General features: G+C 33.7%; 1 protein-coding gene across 6 annotated transcripts in view; it reads left to right on the forward strand.

The window, feature by feature from the left end:
- Window positions 1–693: 693 nt before the first annotated feature.
- slc38a4 (solute carrier family 38 member 4) overlaps window positions 694–13,232 on the forward strand; it is a 50,796-nt gene continuing 38,257 nt past the window's right edge. For 2 of the 6 annotated variants that reach the window (XM_073945946.1, XM_073945950.1), the window contains exons 1-2: window positions 694–812; window positions 12,184–12,343. The gene's annotated coding sequence lies outside the window, so the exon portion shown is untranslated. Of the gene's footprint in view, window positions 813–1,254; window positions 1,333–10,244; window positions 10,326–12,183; window positions 12,344–13,232 lie in introns of those variants that run through there. The other 4 variants (XM_017355001.4, XM_017355003.4, XM_073945948.1 and 1 more) reach the window with 3 other exon arrangements.

Raw genomic sequence — 13,232 nt, forward strand, 5'->3', positions numbered from 1 at the left:
TTGCAACGTTACTCAAGTAAATACTACATTTGAACTTACTTCATGAGCATTAGCAAGTAAAAAATGTGTATAATGCATGACGTTAAAAATCTGACTCCAGTTTATTTAGTTAATTTGAAAAGGACGGTAATTTAATGATTATTGTACTGCTATTAATTATTATATATTATTATGAACTGTTACTTTTATATTTAATCTAGAGTAAAGAAGGGGTAGGATTAAATAGGTATACGCTGAAAATAAAAAGTTTAATTGGATTTACACCCTTTTTTAGTAATGTTCAGCTTAATTAGTTTTTTTTTTTTTTTTTAAATTTAACTCATATTATTTGTTTGCAACCATTTACCTTAAAAAAAATTAGTGAATCCAATGAAAAATTTTATTTAGTGTCTCCAGCTTCTTCATCGTGCTCCTTTTCAGACATATAAGTTAAAATCGATTTGCATTACATTATTTTGCTTCGTTTATTCTTTTTTATTGTAGTATTTCATGAAATGTTCGGGAAAAAAGTCTAAAGTCTAGTCAGAAAAAAGTCTAAACTATATATATTTTGAATGGGCGGTGTCCTATTTTGCGTTGTGATATTGTTGGGCTGGTCAATCTGGCAACCCTGGTGACGGAGCCCACGATGACCTTTTCTGGAAAAGACCCCCGTCCATTCAGCGGGTGTGTATGTGTATGTGTGTGTGTGTTACTTGATCCCAAAGGGTTTGCTCACATGGTGGAAATTTCCACGCACTCCTTATAGAAACACGGAGCAGCAGCATTTCTTCTCCACATCTTCCAAGGTTTTCTGTTTCTTCAGGATCCAGGTGAGTTGATGCACACACACACACACGCATGCACACATTTATCACCTGAATTCAAGTCAAACGAGCATGTCGAGCCTTTGGAGCATCACTGCTAAAAGTGTTTGCATGAGGAACAAACCTGAGATTCAGATCAGGAGGAAGCATCACTGCATGTGCATCTGCATTGTTGATGTTACACGACACGAGCATTTTAGGTGTTATAATAGTTGTTTGCATTCATATTGTTTCAAAACAATTGCTTCAATGCTTATAAACCACAAAAGTAACGTGATGTGTCATATTTTACCCAAATAACCTATTGAAGTTGTTAAAGCGCAATGCATTCGCGTGCAAAACGTGTTAGAAACATTAATGCACATTTAAACCACACTAGTGTTAAGGAAAACCTGTATTTTGATAGTATTTTGTTAGTGCGGTTGTGTTGTTGGTTTCACACAAAGCGGTTTGGCGCGCGCGACACACACACACAAACACGCGCGCGCGCAGAGAACTCGTGCACCAGTCAATCCAAAATATTAAGGTAAATAGTTTTATATTCTCACATTCCTTCGTTAGATCTTGTCTTGTAAATCTTGCGACACGGTCTCTACATTGTTTACCACGCTGTTTTGAATATACAGTCAGAATTAGCACACACGTATGACTTCAAAACAACATCAGCTCTGTTTAAGTCGCTGTGAACAATGTGGTTTGATTGGCATTGGGTGCTGATATAAGATCCCTAATTAGGATTAGCAAATAATACTTTATTGAAATTATATTATTATGGACTAAATGTGTGAATATAAACCCAAATTACCTCGATATCAAGCTTGCACCTTTAAAGAATCACACACAAATTGCTGTTACTTTTACCTCAGCTGTTTTACAGTATCTGACTTTAGTGGCAGAAAGAAAGCTTTGTTTTTGTGATTCATTTCCTTGTTCAATAAGCAATGTGAATTCACAACAAATGCACACTATGAAATTATTATGTGTGTGGGGGGGAACATTTCGTCCATATTTCACCTATTGGTTTTATATTGCTGTCTATATTGACCATTTTTAACCAGTCTGACTCCATGTGCCTCAGTTGTTGAGGTTTATGCCAATCCAGAACATTCTGTGATGTGATGTATGTGATCCGCCCACCCATGCTGAACTCATTCACACACACACATTATGCTTCTGCATGATGGAATCAATTGCTATTGCAGTTTACACAATGAGAATCTGTGCTATAATATTCCTCAGTCACACATCCTCATGAAGAAGCGATTTGTGTCATTTCTCCACATAAAGCTTTTTTTTTTATGGTCACAACAGTTTTTATGTGTTTCTAATGTGAGTTTGATCACAGTTCCTCCCTGATATTTATATCCATAATGAAAGCAGCAGCAGCAGTAGTTTATCTCATTACTAAAAATAAAATAACTAGCACTAGCATAGACAGATGTTATATGTATTCATTATAGTTTAGCTCAAAAGTACAATTTAGTCGAACCAAAGTAAGGTTAAAAAAGATAGTTTTCTACTTTGTACTAAAGTAAAAAAAAAAATGTGTATATATATATATATATATATATATATATATATATATATATATATATATATATATATATATATATATATATATATATATATATTATATAGGGATGTCCCAATCAGGGTTTTTTGCCTTTGAGTCCGAGCCATTTGATTTTGAGTATCAGCCATTACCTGGTCTGATGCTTCTATAATACACAGAATAAAAAAGAATAATAATTATTAAAAATAAAAAATATTCTTTATAAATAAAATAAAGAAGAACAAAGAAATAGATCCAGGTTGTTCCTTTTTTTTTAAAGTTAATTCACCTTATTTTAGCATTCAACAACTCTGTTAACAAACAGAGCATTTCTGCGTGTCTTGAACAATCGACTAATAAATAACATCAATTCTTCACTTTAAAACTTTAGTGCAGCAGTAAATATGAAACAAATCTAACATAAAAACAAACAGCACCTCAACTTAAAATACCCAGCAGGCAATCCCAAGTTTACATATCTCACAGTTTACTAGGGCAATGTGTTGTCGTCATCAACTTTATAATACCTCCAGACCGCAGACATACTCACGCTTTCAGCTTCAAGCTGCTTCCATGTTCTACTTTGCCAGCATTTAACCAATAGCGTCTCTGCAACAATGTGATGTCATGCTGCATCCGTTGCTGTTTCTGTGTTAAGTCAAGACTAACTCTGTGCCACCGCAAAACTATAGATGTGTTGAAATAATGAGAATATATATACATGCATATTCGAATCCTGAACAGGAGGTAGCATCCATTTCCAAACCGTGTGATCGGGCCCGATTTCCGATAATCGGATCTGGACATCCCTATATAAATATATATATATATATATATTAGGGCTGCACAATATTGGAAAAATCTGGCATTGCAATGTTTAGTTTTTCTGAGATAAATACTGCAATATTTTTTTTACAAAACTTTAAAATAACTTTTTGGAAATAATTTATTAAATTAGATTAATTGGGATAATTTTGTAGGGAAGTTAATTTTGGATAAATTGTTATAAACAAATTACAATCATATATATATATACATATATATATATACACACACACACACACACACACACACACACACACACACACACACACACACACACACACACACACACACACACACACAGAAAACAGCAATGATAAAAGTGTGATGGATTATGTTTTATGGATTTCAGGGCAGTCAAATAGTTTTCAGAGACAGGGTTTTAAAGAATCTAATGTAAAATAACCCTGCAAAAGCCTTCACTGTATAAATAATTCAGTGAAATTATTCTTTATTAAAGTTACAAATGGTAAAACTTTCTTGTGCCTAAATACTTCGAAGGCCTTAAAAACATGTGCAAATGATAAACTGTCACTCCGTTATGGTTAAACTCTGCAACAGCTACACTCTGCATAACTAAATCCTCATATTTTCAGAACTTTATTGTAGCTCCTAGTCATCTATAATCATAATAATAATAATTCCTTAAATTTATATTGTGCTTATCTAGACAATCAAAGTGCTTTAGATAGTACTCATCCACCACCAGTGTGCAGCATCCACCTGGATGATGCGACGGCAGCCATATTCACCAGACCGCACACCACACACAACAGCTGAATGGTGTGGCTTATCATTCAACACTGCATACCCTGCGATGATGTTGATGCTGAAAAGATATATTTAGCAGCCCTACTATTGATATTAAACAGTATTTTTACTTTGTGTCGATGTATATTTTTTCTTGATTGCAATAAATATCTTTAATTTAGATATACTGCAATACACCACAGATTACTGTAGTAAAAGCTAAAGTATGCTGCAGTATTTGTAACAGTGTAAACACTAGAGCATGCCGTAGTAAAATGTTTTAGGTGCTGTAAGATATATAAAATACAAATACAAAATACACTTCACTCTAATATTGTTCAAAAACACCATATGTACTAATAATTACTATAGTATTTTGGTTTTCATGTATGAGTGTTTGAATGATTTTTGTCCTTAATTAAGTATGTTTTTATAATTGTGTGATGCAAAACAGAACAGAACATCACGAACCAGCTATGATTAACATGGGTGTGTGTGTGTGTGTGTGTGTGTGTGTTGTGTTTTTAAGAGCATTTAGACAGCGACTCATTTATGGCCATCTCATTATCCAGAAGTGTTCCTCTGGTTTTTTGGCTGTTCTCCAGTTTGTTTGAGTCTCGGCAGAGTAAAATTTGCACAAGTGGACGTTCTGTTCACTCATACAATCTAAACATTGACTGTGCAATATCACCATCCTCTGAACTGTAGTAACTCTTCCAGGTTTGAGGCAGAGATGATTGACAGCCGTCAACAAAATGTGTTTTGATGTTCAGTTTACTTCACTTACTTTTATTGATGTCTAAGTTAATTGGGAGAAGAAACAAAAATGGGAACTTTATTGACTTTTATTTTAATATATGTATATTTTTAAATCATGAAAGTAAAATATTATTAAGAAAATAACACTACATGATTTTTTCCGAAGAGTATTTCAATGCATGCCTTATAAAGGGTTAAGTCAACACAGTATTAAGATTGCACCTTGATTGCAATTAATTTAAAGCTGTCTTTATATCTGAAGCATGATCAATAATGTCTGCTGAAATCTACATTGTTGAGATAAAATATATATATGTACATTTTAAACAGTACTTTGCATAATTTTAACATTATTACATGAAGGTTAGCCAATCATTTAGAAATAATAAGCATTATAAACATGGTCTTTTCTCCACAACAAATCTGTTAAATGTAAGAGGTTTGAAAAAAAAGTACATGCAGGTATGAAGTAAACATAAATTATTGGCATTATTTATAATAAACACAAAGCAGACCAATCAAAGCAAAACTGAAGATTATAAAAAAAACTTATTTTGTTAAATATTATAAATAAAATGATATTGTTTTATATAATTATGCAGTATTTTTGCTGCAAATGTAAAAATCCATGGGTTAATGTCTGGACAATTATTTGGTTTAGGGTTTTTTTTTTCAATAATGGATCGGTTCTTGAACTCAGCTGTGAGTTTGGCGCAAACTCAAAGACCAAAATAACCTCAAAGAACAAACACAATGTTCCTATCATACCCAGCCAGATCAGACACCCAGAATTTCATCTTCTCCATATCGCCAAACTGGCTTTCAACAACAGGTTAAACCCGGAAGAGGATAGTTATGAGTATTCTGATGATAAACTACCCAGCCAACAGTGGGCGTGAATTCTTCTTTAAAAGTTGTGCAAATGTTAGCACCTAATGCATTTCAAATAGTTTTTGGAGTATTGTTGTAGCTAGAGCTGCACACTATATCATTTCAGAATCGATATCTCAATATGATCATTCACAATAGTCACATTGCAGGATATGCAATGTTGAATTTGTGTTATTATTCATCATTTGCTGTTTTTGATGCCTGTAATTGTACAATGATTTTAAAAACATTCAGGTATCAGAAATTGTACGTTTTGTGACCTCAACTATGATTAATTTTACTGAATTACTTTTATTTTGATCATTCAGTTACTGTTCTTAAATTCTGCTAGACTCGGGAAACGATAAACACTTGATTTCAATCGTATCTGTTTCTTCGCTGTATTTATAGACTGTTATGCATGAAAATACTTACAACACATGCAAATAGAGAAACACACTGCAAATAGCACAAAGAAAATGTGGACCCCCAAACTTTTATAGATTGTTTATTGGATTTGATAGAGATGCACTCTCAATGCAGAATCATCCCAATTGATCTAACATTATAAATTCTTTCCAAATAGAGACATGAAGTCTGTGAAATTGTATTCATATTGCAATATATATTGCAAAATATACAAATATAGCAATGTTAGAATTTTATAATACCATGCAGCCCTAGCTGTAACATTGAATTAATATGTTATATATGGTGTTATACGGTGATCTGCTCGCTTAAGTAGCAACATAAAAGAGAGTTCAAGCAACAAAATTAATCTGAATGCAAATTATTTATTGTAAATGAATCCGCTGGAACAACAATCCAGCAAAACAAATGAATGTCTAGGGATAAATAACGAAGATAAAAAGCTTAGATATAACCAGAACAAAACTTTAACTACATGATATAAATAATGCAAGCAAAGCATAAGGTTATCAAGTCAAAGAGATGGCAGGTCTTAGCATCCAAATAATCACACTGTCCTCCAGAAGCTAGCACGACCACTCATATTGTACATATGCGTTTAAACAAATTGGTGATTAAAGCAGGCATCCAATCAGGATCTGCCACAAACTCCAATCTGGAGTCTTGGGGTCGTCACAATCTACAATACCATTTTTATAACTTACTGAGAACATTAGGAAAACATTTTTACAACATTAATGTGATCAGAATGGAACATTCTAATAACGTTTAAATACTGACTGAGAACATTAATTTAACATGAGATTAAGACTTTATGAAAGATTTTCAATAACGTTATTATAACCAAACAATTATTTTAGTGCACCGTCTAGAGAAATCTACAATAACGTTTTTATAACCTAATGAGAACATTAAGAAAACGTTGTTATAACATTAATGTAATCAAAATGTAATTTTGTAATAACATAAATATAAAACGAGACTGAAACTTTATCAAACATATTTAAATGATGTTAGTATAACCAAAAAATATCAAATATAAATAAAAATAACATAATAAAAGAACATTTTTGTGAAATTAAAACGTAAAAAATTTTTATTGCGTCCAAAATGACTTATAAATAAAAAAAACGGATGTTTTAAAGGTTCTAAGTTCTTAAAAAATAACATTATATAACTTAATGGGAACATTTTTATAACCTAAAATTGTTTGGTGGCGATACTTATTAAAACGTGCGGCTGTCATGAGCTGTCACCACCACAGTGCCAACGTTTTCTGGGTGTCACCCGAACAGATAATTATATAGTGGTTTTTAGCACGTCACTAAGGTGTTTTGGATGATTTACTGCAAATACATCCATACAATACTCTGCTCTCTAGATTAAAGCTACGAGTCAATAACCGCAGTGACATGTTCATTAATCAACAGGCGATACTTCTTTTCGGCTCCTGTAAATTATCGTCTGGATGTCGTCATTCATTCTGGTCTTTCACTATTTTGAGCTCGTGTCCGTGCGTCGTGTGTTCTGCTACGTCACGGATGTCACAATGAGCAAATCAATAAACTGATAAGATGTTGGACAGAGAGATGAAACCAAGGACATGACATCCAGAGAATAGACTTTTGAAACTCTTAGTCAGTTTTTATATTAGCAGGAAAGATCTACACTAATGTTTAAAAAATGTCTGATGTTTAAAATAAAAGGTTGTGAAAGTTTGCACACTAGTAGAGGACCATCTCATCTGCTAATAGGCCAAATTTGGGAGCTTTAACTGAAATGGTCTAGATCTAGTGTCTTCAAAATCTTCCCATTCTGGTTTAACTTTAAAGCCACCAAAATCTTTGTCAAGTTTGTTGAAAACAGGCCTGTCACAATAGTCAATAAATCAACTTATCACACAACACATGCACATGACCTCTATCATTTTTGGTGATGCAATATATATATATATCGCCCATAGAAAACCAATGTGAGCAACATTTTGGCTGATTGCGAGATTTCACCCGATCTCTATTGGGAGTGTCAGTGTTAGTATGGTAAAACAACACTACAGTATCAAAGACTATAGACACACAAAGACTGCAATTACTGTGACTGGGGAAAAGTGAAATGCTCAGTATTGGTGATACAGCCAAGAAAGTCACACCTTCTGTTTGAAATAGCCTAGTAGTCAGTCTTTATAGGCATGCACTTCTTTGGGGGAGAGCTCTGCAGAGATGTGCTTGTCTTAAGATGACATTAATATCATTTATCACAATAGATCTTGATGTAATCTATCATATGACAAAAAATAGATTCAGCCTAGCTGAAAAGGTACTACTACATATGTGCTTTGGTGTGTTTGGGTTTAATCCATTTGCACACTATTTATAAACAAATGTATTTTTTTACAATGCATTGTGTGGAAACTTAAAGCAACTGTATATAATAGTAGTGGACTTAAATCGGTAAAGATTTGTTATGCATTTTACATAAAATGTGGGTTTTAAGGCCGTCAAATTGCCTTTATTGTGTAAATAAAAGGTTAAAACACTTAAAATAGTTTTTCTTTGTTGTTTTTTATGTAAACAATCAATTTGTTATTGTCTATACCACTTATGCCAATCGCAGCAGTTTGACAACAGCACCACCTAGGCAAATGGAAAAAGTTACTACATCTCTTTTATATCATGTACGTTTTAATGGAACAATTTTTTGTATGTGTAGTTTGGCTTTGTTTAAAAGAAACACTACTCATCAACAAATGTATTTTTGATTACAACATACTGTGTTGAAACTTTAAGTAACTGTGTATGACAGCAGAAGACTACAACCGGAAGAGTTTGGCTTTATGTTTTAAAAACACTTGACGCGAAGTTTGGGTTTTGAGGCTCTTAAATTGCCATTATTGTGTAAATAAAAGGTTAAAATACTTAACTTATTATTTTTTTTGTTGTTTTTTTTTTTACGTAAACGCCCACTTTATTATTGTCTTTGGCGTTTTTGCTTATTGCAGAGGTTTGACAACAGCGCCACCTAGGCAAATCGAAAAAAGTTACTACATCTCCTTTATATCATGTATGTTTTAGTGGAAGAAATTGTGTAGTTTGGCTTTGTTTAAAAGAAACACTGTTCATGAACAAATGTATTTTTGTTTACAATATATTCTCTTGAAACTTAAAGTAACTGTGTGGACTACAACTGGAAAAGTATGGCTTTATGGTTTTAAAACATTTTTCATAAAATATGGGTTTTGATGCCCTCAGATTGCAATTGTTGTAAATAAAAGATTTTAAAAAGATTTTTAGTAGTTTTTTTTTTACCATGAATTTGTTATCTTATTTACCAATATTTTGCTTAATGCAACAGTTTGACAACAGCGCCACCTAGTCAAATTGAAAAACGTTTTTGTATATTTGTAGTTTGGCTTTGTTTAAAAAACACTTTATCAACAATTGCATTTTATTTTGCAATATATTGCGTTAAAACTTAAAGTAACTTTACATGATAGCAGTAGACTAAAATTAGTAAAGATTGTCTCGGTTTTGCTTAAAGACAGCTAAAAGTTTGGCTATTGAGGCATTTAAATTGCCGTTGTTGTGAATAAAAGGTTAAACACTTCAGATGTTTTATTTCAGTTGGAAGTTCACTTTTTGTCATGTAAAGGACTTCAACTTCTTTGCCACTTTATGTTTAACAGCGGTGGCACGGTAGGTCATGGCTTGCTCCAACAACAAGAAGGTCGCTGGTTGAGTCCCGGCTGGGCCAGTTGGCATTTGTGTGTGGAGTTTGCATGTTCTCTGTTGGCGTGGGTTTCCTCTGGGTGGTTCGTTTTCCCATTTTTACAGTTATTATTTATTGAGTTAAAGTTATGCAATATATATGAACGCCTGGTTTCATATTTAATGGAGTAAAGGTGAAGTATTTTGTGGGATGGCGGAGGTTCCTGTGGTCTGTCTCTATTGATATATTTGTGTAATGTAATCTAGAGCCACACGGAGGGTCGGGCTGGATAATCTTAGAGCTGAAGGAGAACTTGAGTCCTGGGTTGAGCGTTCAGAGAAATAACAGCACTGTGACTCTGCAGGTTTATGAGGAAAAGCACAGGTTGTTTGGGACAGTTTTTGGTGGTTGGTTTTGGGTGAGGGTGTGGAGTGTGGCTTTAAATCGTGGCATCTCTCCCATCATGCCTCGGTTTCTATAGCAACTTTGTTTCAGTGGTACATTGTGCTCTGAAATTTGTCCATGGTTCTTGTCTGATCCGTCTATTTCAGGCCTTGGAGTCTCTGCTAATGAGCTGATGAGTTGAACCAAATGTGTTTATTGGGCTTTTCACATTTCTTTGAAGCTAAAAGGTCAGTAGTTGGATAAACAGACACTCAACAAATTATTATTGTGTTTTTGCTTTCTCATTTGCTTTAATAGCTAAATACAAATAAATAAATCTAATCAGTGATGGCATTTAATTAACTTTGGGGAAAAATACAAGTAATAGTTTAGATTGGACTGTAAGTACTGTATTTAGACAAGTTTGGCTCTTAGCTATTGCATCAGACTGTAAACATTTATTAATTTTCCTTTGACGTAGTCCCTTTATTCATCAGTGGTCACCACAGCAGAATGAACCGACAACTATTCCAGCAAATGTCTTTTTTATTTATTTATTTTTGGCCTTTTTGCCTTTATTAAGTGGATAGGACCTTATTTTAGACCACAATCGAAGTGGGAAAGAGTATTTGAACTCAGGATGCCCTGAAGTGCTACTGCACAATATGTCCGCGCACTAACCACTAAGCTATTGTGCCGACTTCCAGCATATGTTTTACACAGAAGATGCCCTACCAGCTGCAACCCTGTACTGGTAAACACCAATACACTTTAGACTGTGGGGAAAACCGAAACACCCAGAGGAAATCACACGCCAACACTGCGCTTAGAAATTTGGGCATTTTTTAACAGGCCAAATTAGAAAAGTTGTTTGTATATAGTAATACCCTCCCCCCACCTCCCCCCAAAAATAGAGGGAGTAGGAGATTGATAGAATAATACAATTGTGATTTTTAATAAGTTGCAATGTTAACCAAAGTAATGCACAAATAGTATTTTAAGTCTACAGAAATGTATAAAAGTGTAACATAAAATTACTACACTATAAAATATGCAATGATGAAAAGTCAAGACAACAAATATCTTTGTTACTTCACCTTATTTTAGTAAGTTAATCTGGTTTCAATTAAATTGTGTAACTTATACCAAGTTTCACCTGATATTTTAATCAGTTTGATTGATGTAAGTTGAGATAACTAGAAAAAGGTAATTTGATTCAACTAAAACATTTAAGGGCTCTATTTTAATGATCTGAGCACAAAGTCTAAAGCGCATAGTGCTTATTTTAAGGACGGAAAAATCCACTCTGCAGCGCATGGTCTTAGGGTGCTTTCACACCTACACTTTTGTTTCGGAACGTGTCTCGATTGCCCAGTTAGCGCGGTTCGTTTGGCATATGTGAACAGGGCAATCGTGCTCTGTTCCGCACCAAAGTAATCACTCTGAGATCACTTGAATGAGGTGGTCTCGGCTCGATTGAAACGAACCCTGGAGCGGTTTGATTGCAGTGAGAAAGCGATCCGATTCGAGCGCGGTTATATCACAGTGTTTTATGGATATGTAATAGGCTTACGGCTATATGAAGAGAGAATTATGAGTAGGGCGGGAAGTTTCGCGAGTCTCCGGATGCCCGCAAACGAGTGATGATCTCCTGGTAATCTCGCATCTTTTATTGTGGCGGGTGCATGATAGGGCACTAAAGGTTGGTTTAAGCGAACAGTGTAATGGAACAACTATTGTTTAACTGATACATAATTTCAGACTCTTCTTAGTGTGTTTGTTGAGTTTAGAGTGAGACATTCACATTTATTTTTTGCTTTCTTTCTTGTAAAGTTATTATATTTAGGTATATTTTTTACCAAGTTATTTTATTCTTTAAATTTCCTGAATGTACACTGTAAAAAACATGTCCCAACACAAATCGATTAAGTTAACATAACAAATTCATTCGGATTGTACATAAAAGAATTAAGTTGTCCCAAAGAAATCTCAAGAATTGTGTTGTTTCAGCTCATTTTAATTAAGTAGTTTGAACAAGCTGCAAATAAAAAAAAAAAAATCCTGAATGTGTAATGCTCAGTGTGTGTGTGTGTGTGTGTGAGGTAGAGGTGTTGTGTTTCTGTGCAATGTTGTCAGTTTGACCCTTGAGCCGGAGCTTCTGATTGGCTGCTGGTGTTGAAAGTGTTAGGAAAGTGTCTCCGTATAAGGAAAGGAGTCGCCACAGGAAGACTCTTCTTCTTGAGATTGGAGCACCTGCATCAAGACAGTAAGCAATGGCTTTTTACTGAGATAGTCAATAATGGGTGATTGCTTTCAGACGCAGTCTTGATGTAGGAGTTGATTGGTTATTGGACTCTTAGTTGCATCAGATGATGGAGGAATAGAGTTTGTCATAGTTCTTTGGATGGCTAATGCATCTTTTTGGGTGGTTGGATTGGTTTGTCTGGGATTGTTTGTGTTGGGTGATGTGGTGGATTGGTTTAAGCTCAAAGCTGGCAGACAGAGATCTTCACAAAAGATGCAAAACATCTGAAATAGTAGCTTCTTGTAAAACATGATAATTGTTGTTTGCTTCCAATTTGGAAACAAATGAGCTGTGTATTAATCTTACAAAGTAGTTTACTGGGGATCAGAATTTCAACTGGCACTGTTGGATAGTAATGATATTCATTCATTCATTTTCTTTTCAGCTTAATCCCCTATAGTAATAATATTTAAGTCTTATTTGAAAGCAATAATTGAACAATTGATATATAAAATATAAACATTTTAATAATTTCTTAAAATATAAAATTACAACTACAAGTTACATAAAAAAATTATGTTAAAATTGCATTTTATTTTTTATTCTATGGTAAAATTTAGAGGAAAAATGTCTACTATTATTTATGAAAAAATATCATGCAGTTATGACATACACACTTACAAATTTTAGAAAAAAGCTCGAGTTGTGTGATGTGAACTTGCAATTGTGAGAAAATAAAAACATCAGAAACTGAAAGAGTAGTTTTATGAAGAATTGCAAATTAAAAAGTCATAATTATCTTAATCTTTTTTTGTTTGTAAAGTCAGAATTCTGTTAAACAAATTTAACTTTAACAAACTCTGATGAACTTATATGTTGCAGTTGCGATAATGTCCAAATTTGAAAATAA

Source organism: Danio rerio, chromosome 4 (genome assembly GCF_049306965.1).
Source record: "Danio rerio strain Tuebingen ecotype United States chromosome 4, GRCz12tu, whole genome shotgun sequence".
Taxonomy (NCBI): Eukaryota; Metazoa; Chordata; class Actinopteri; order Cypriniformes; family Danionidae; genus Danio; species Danio rerio.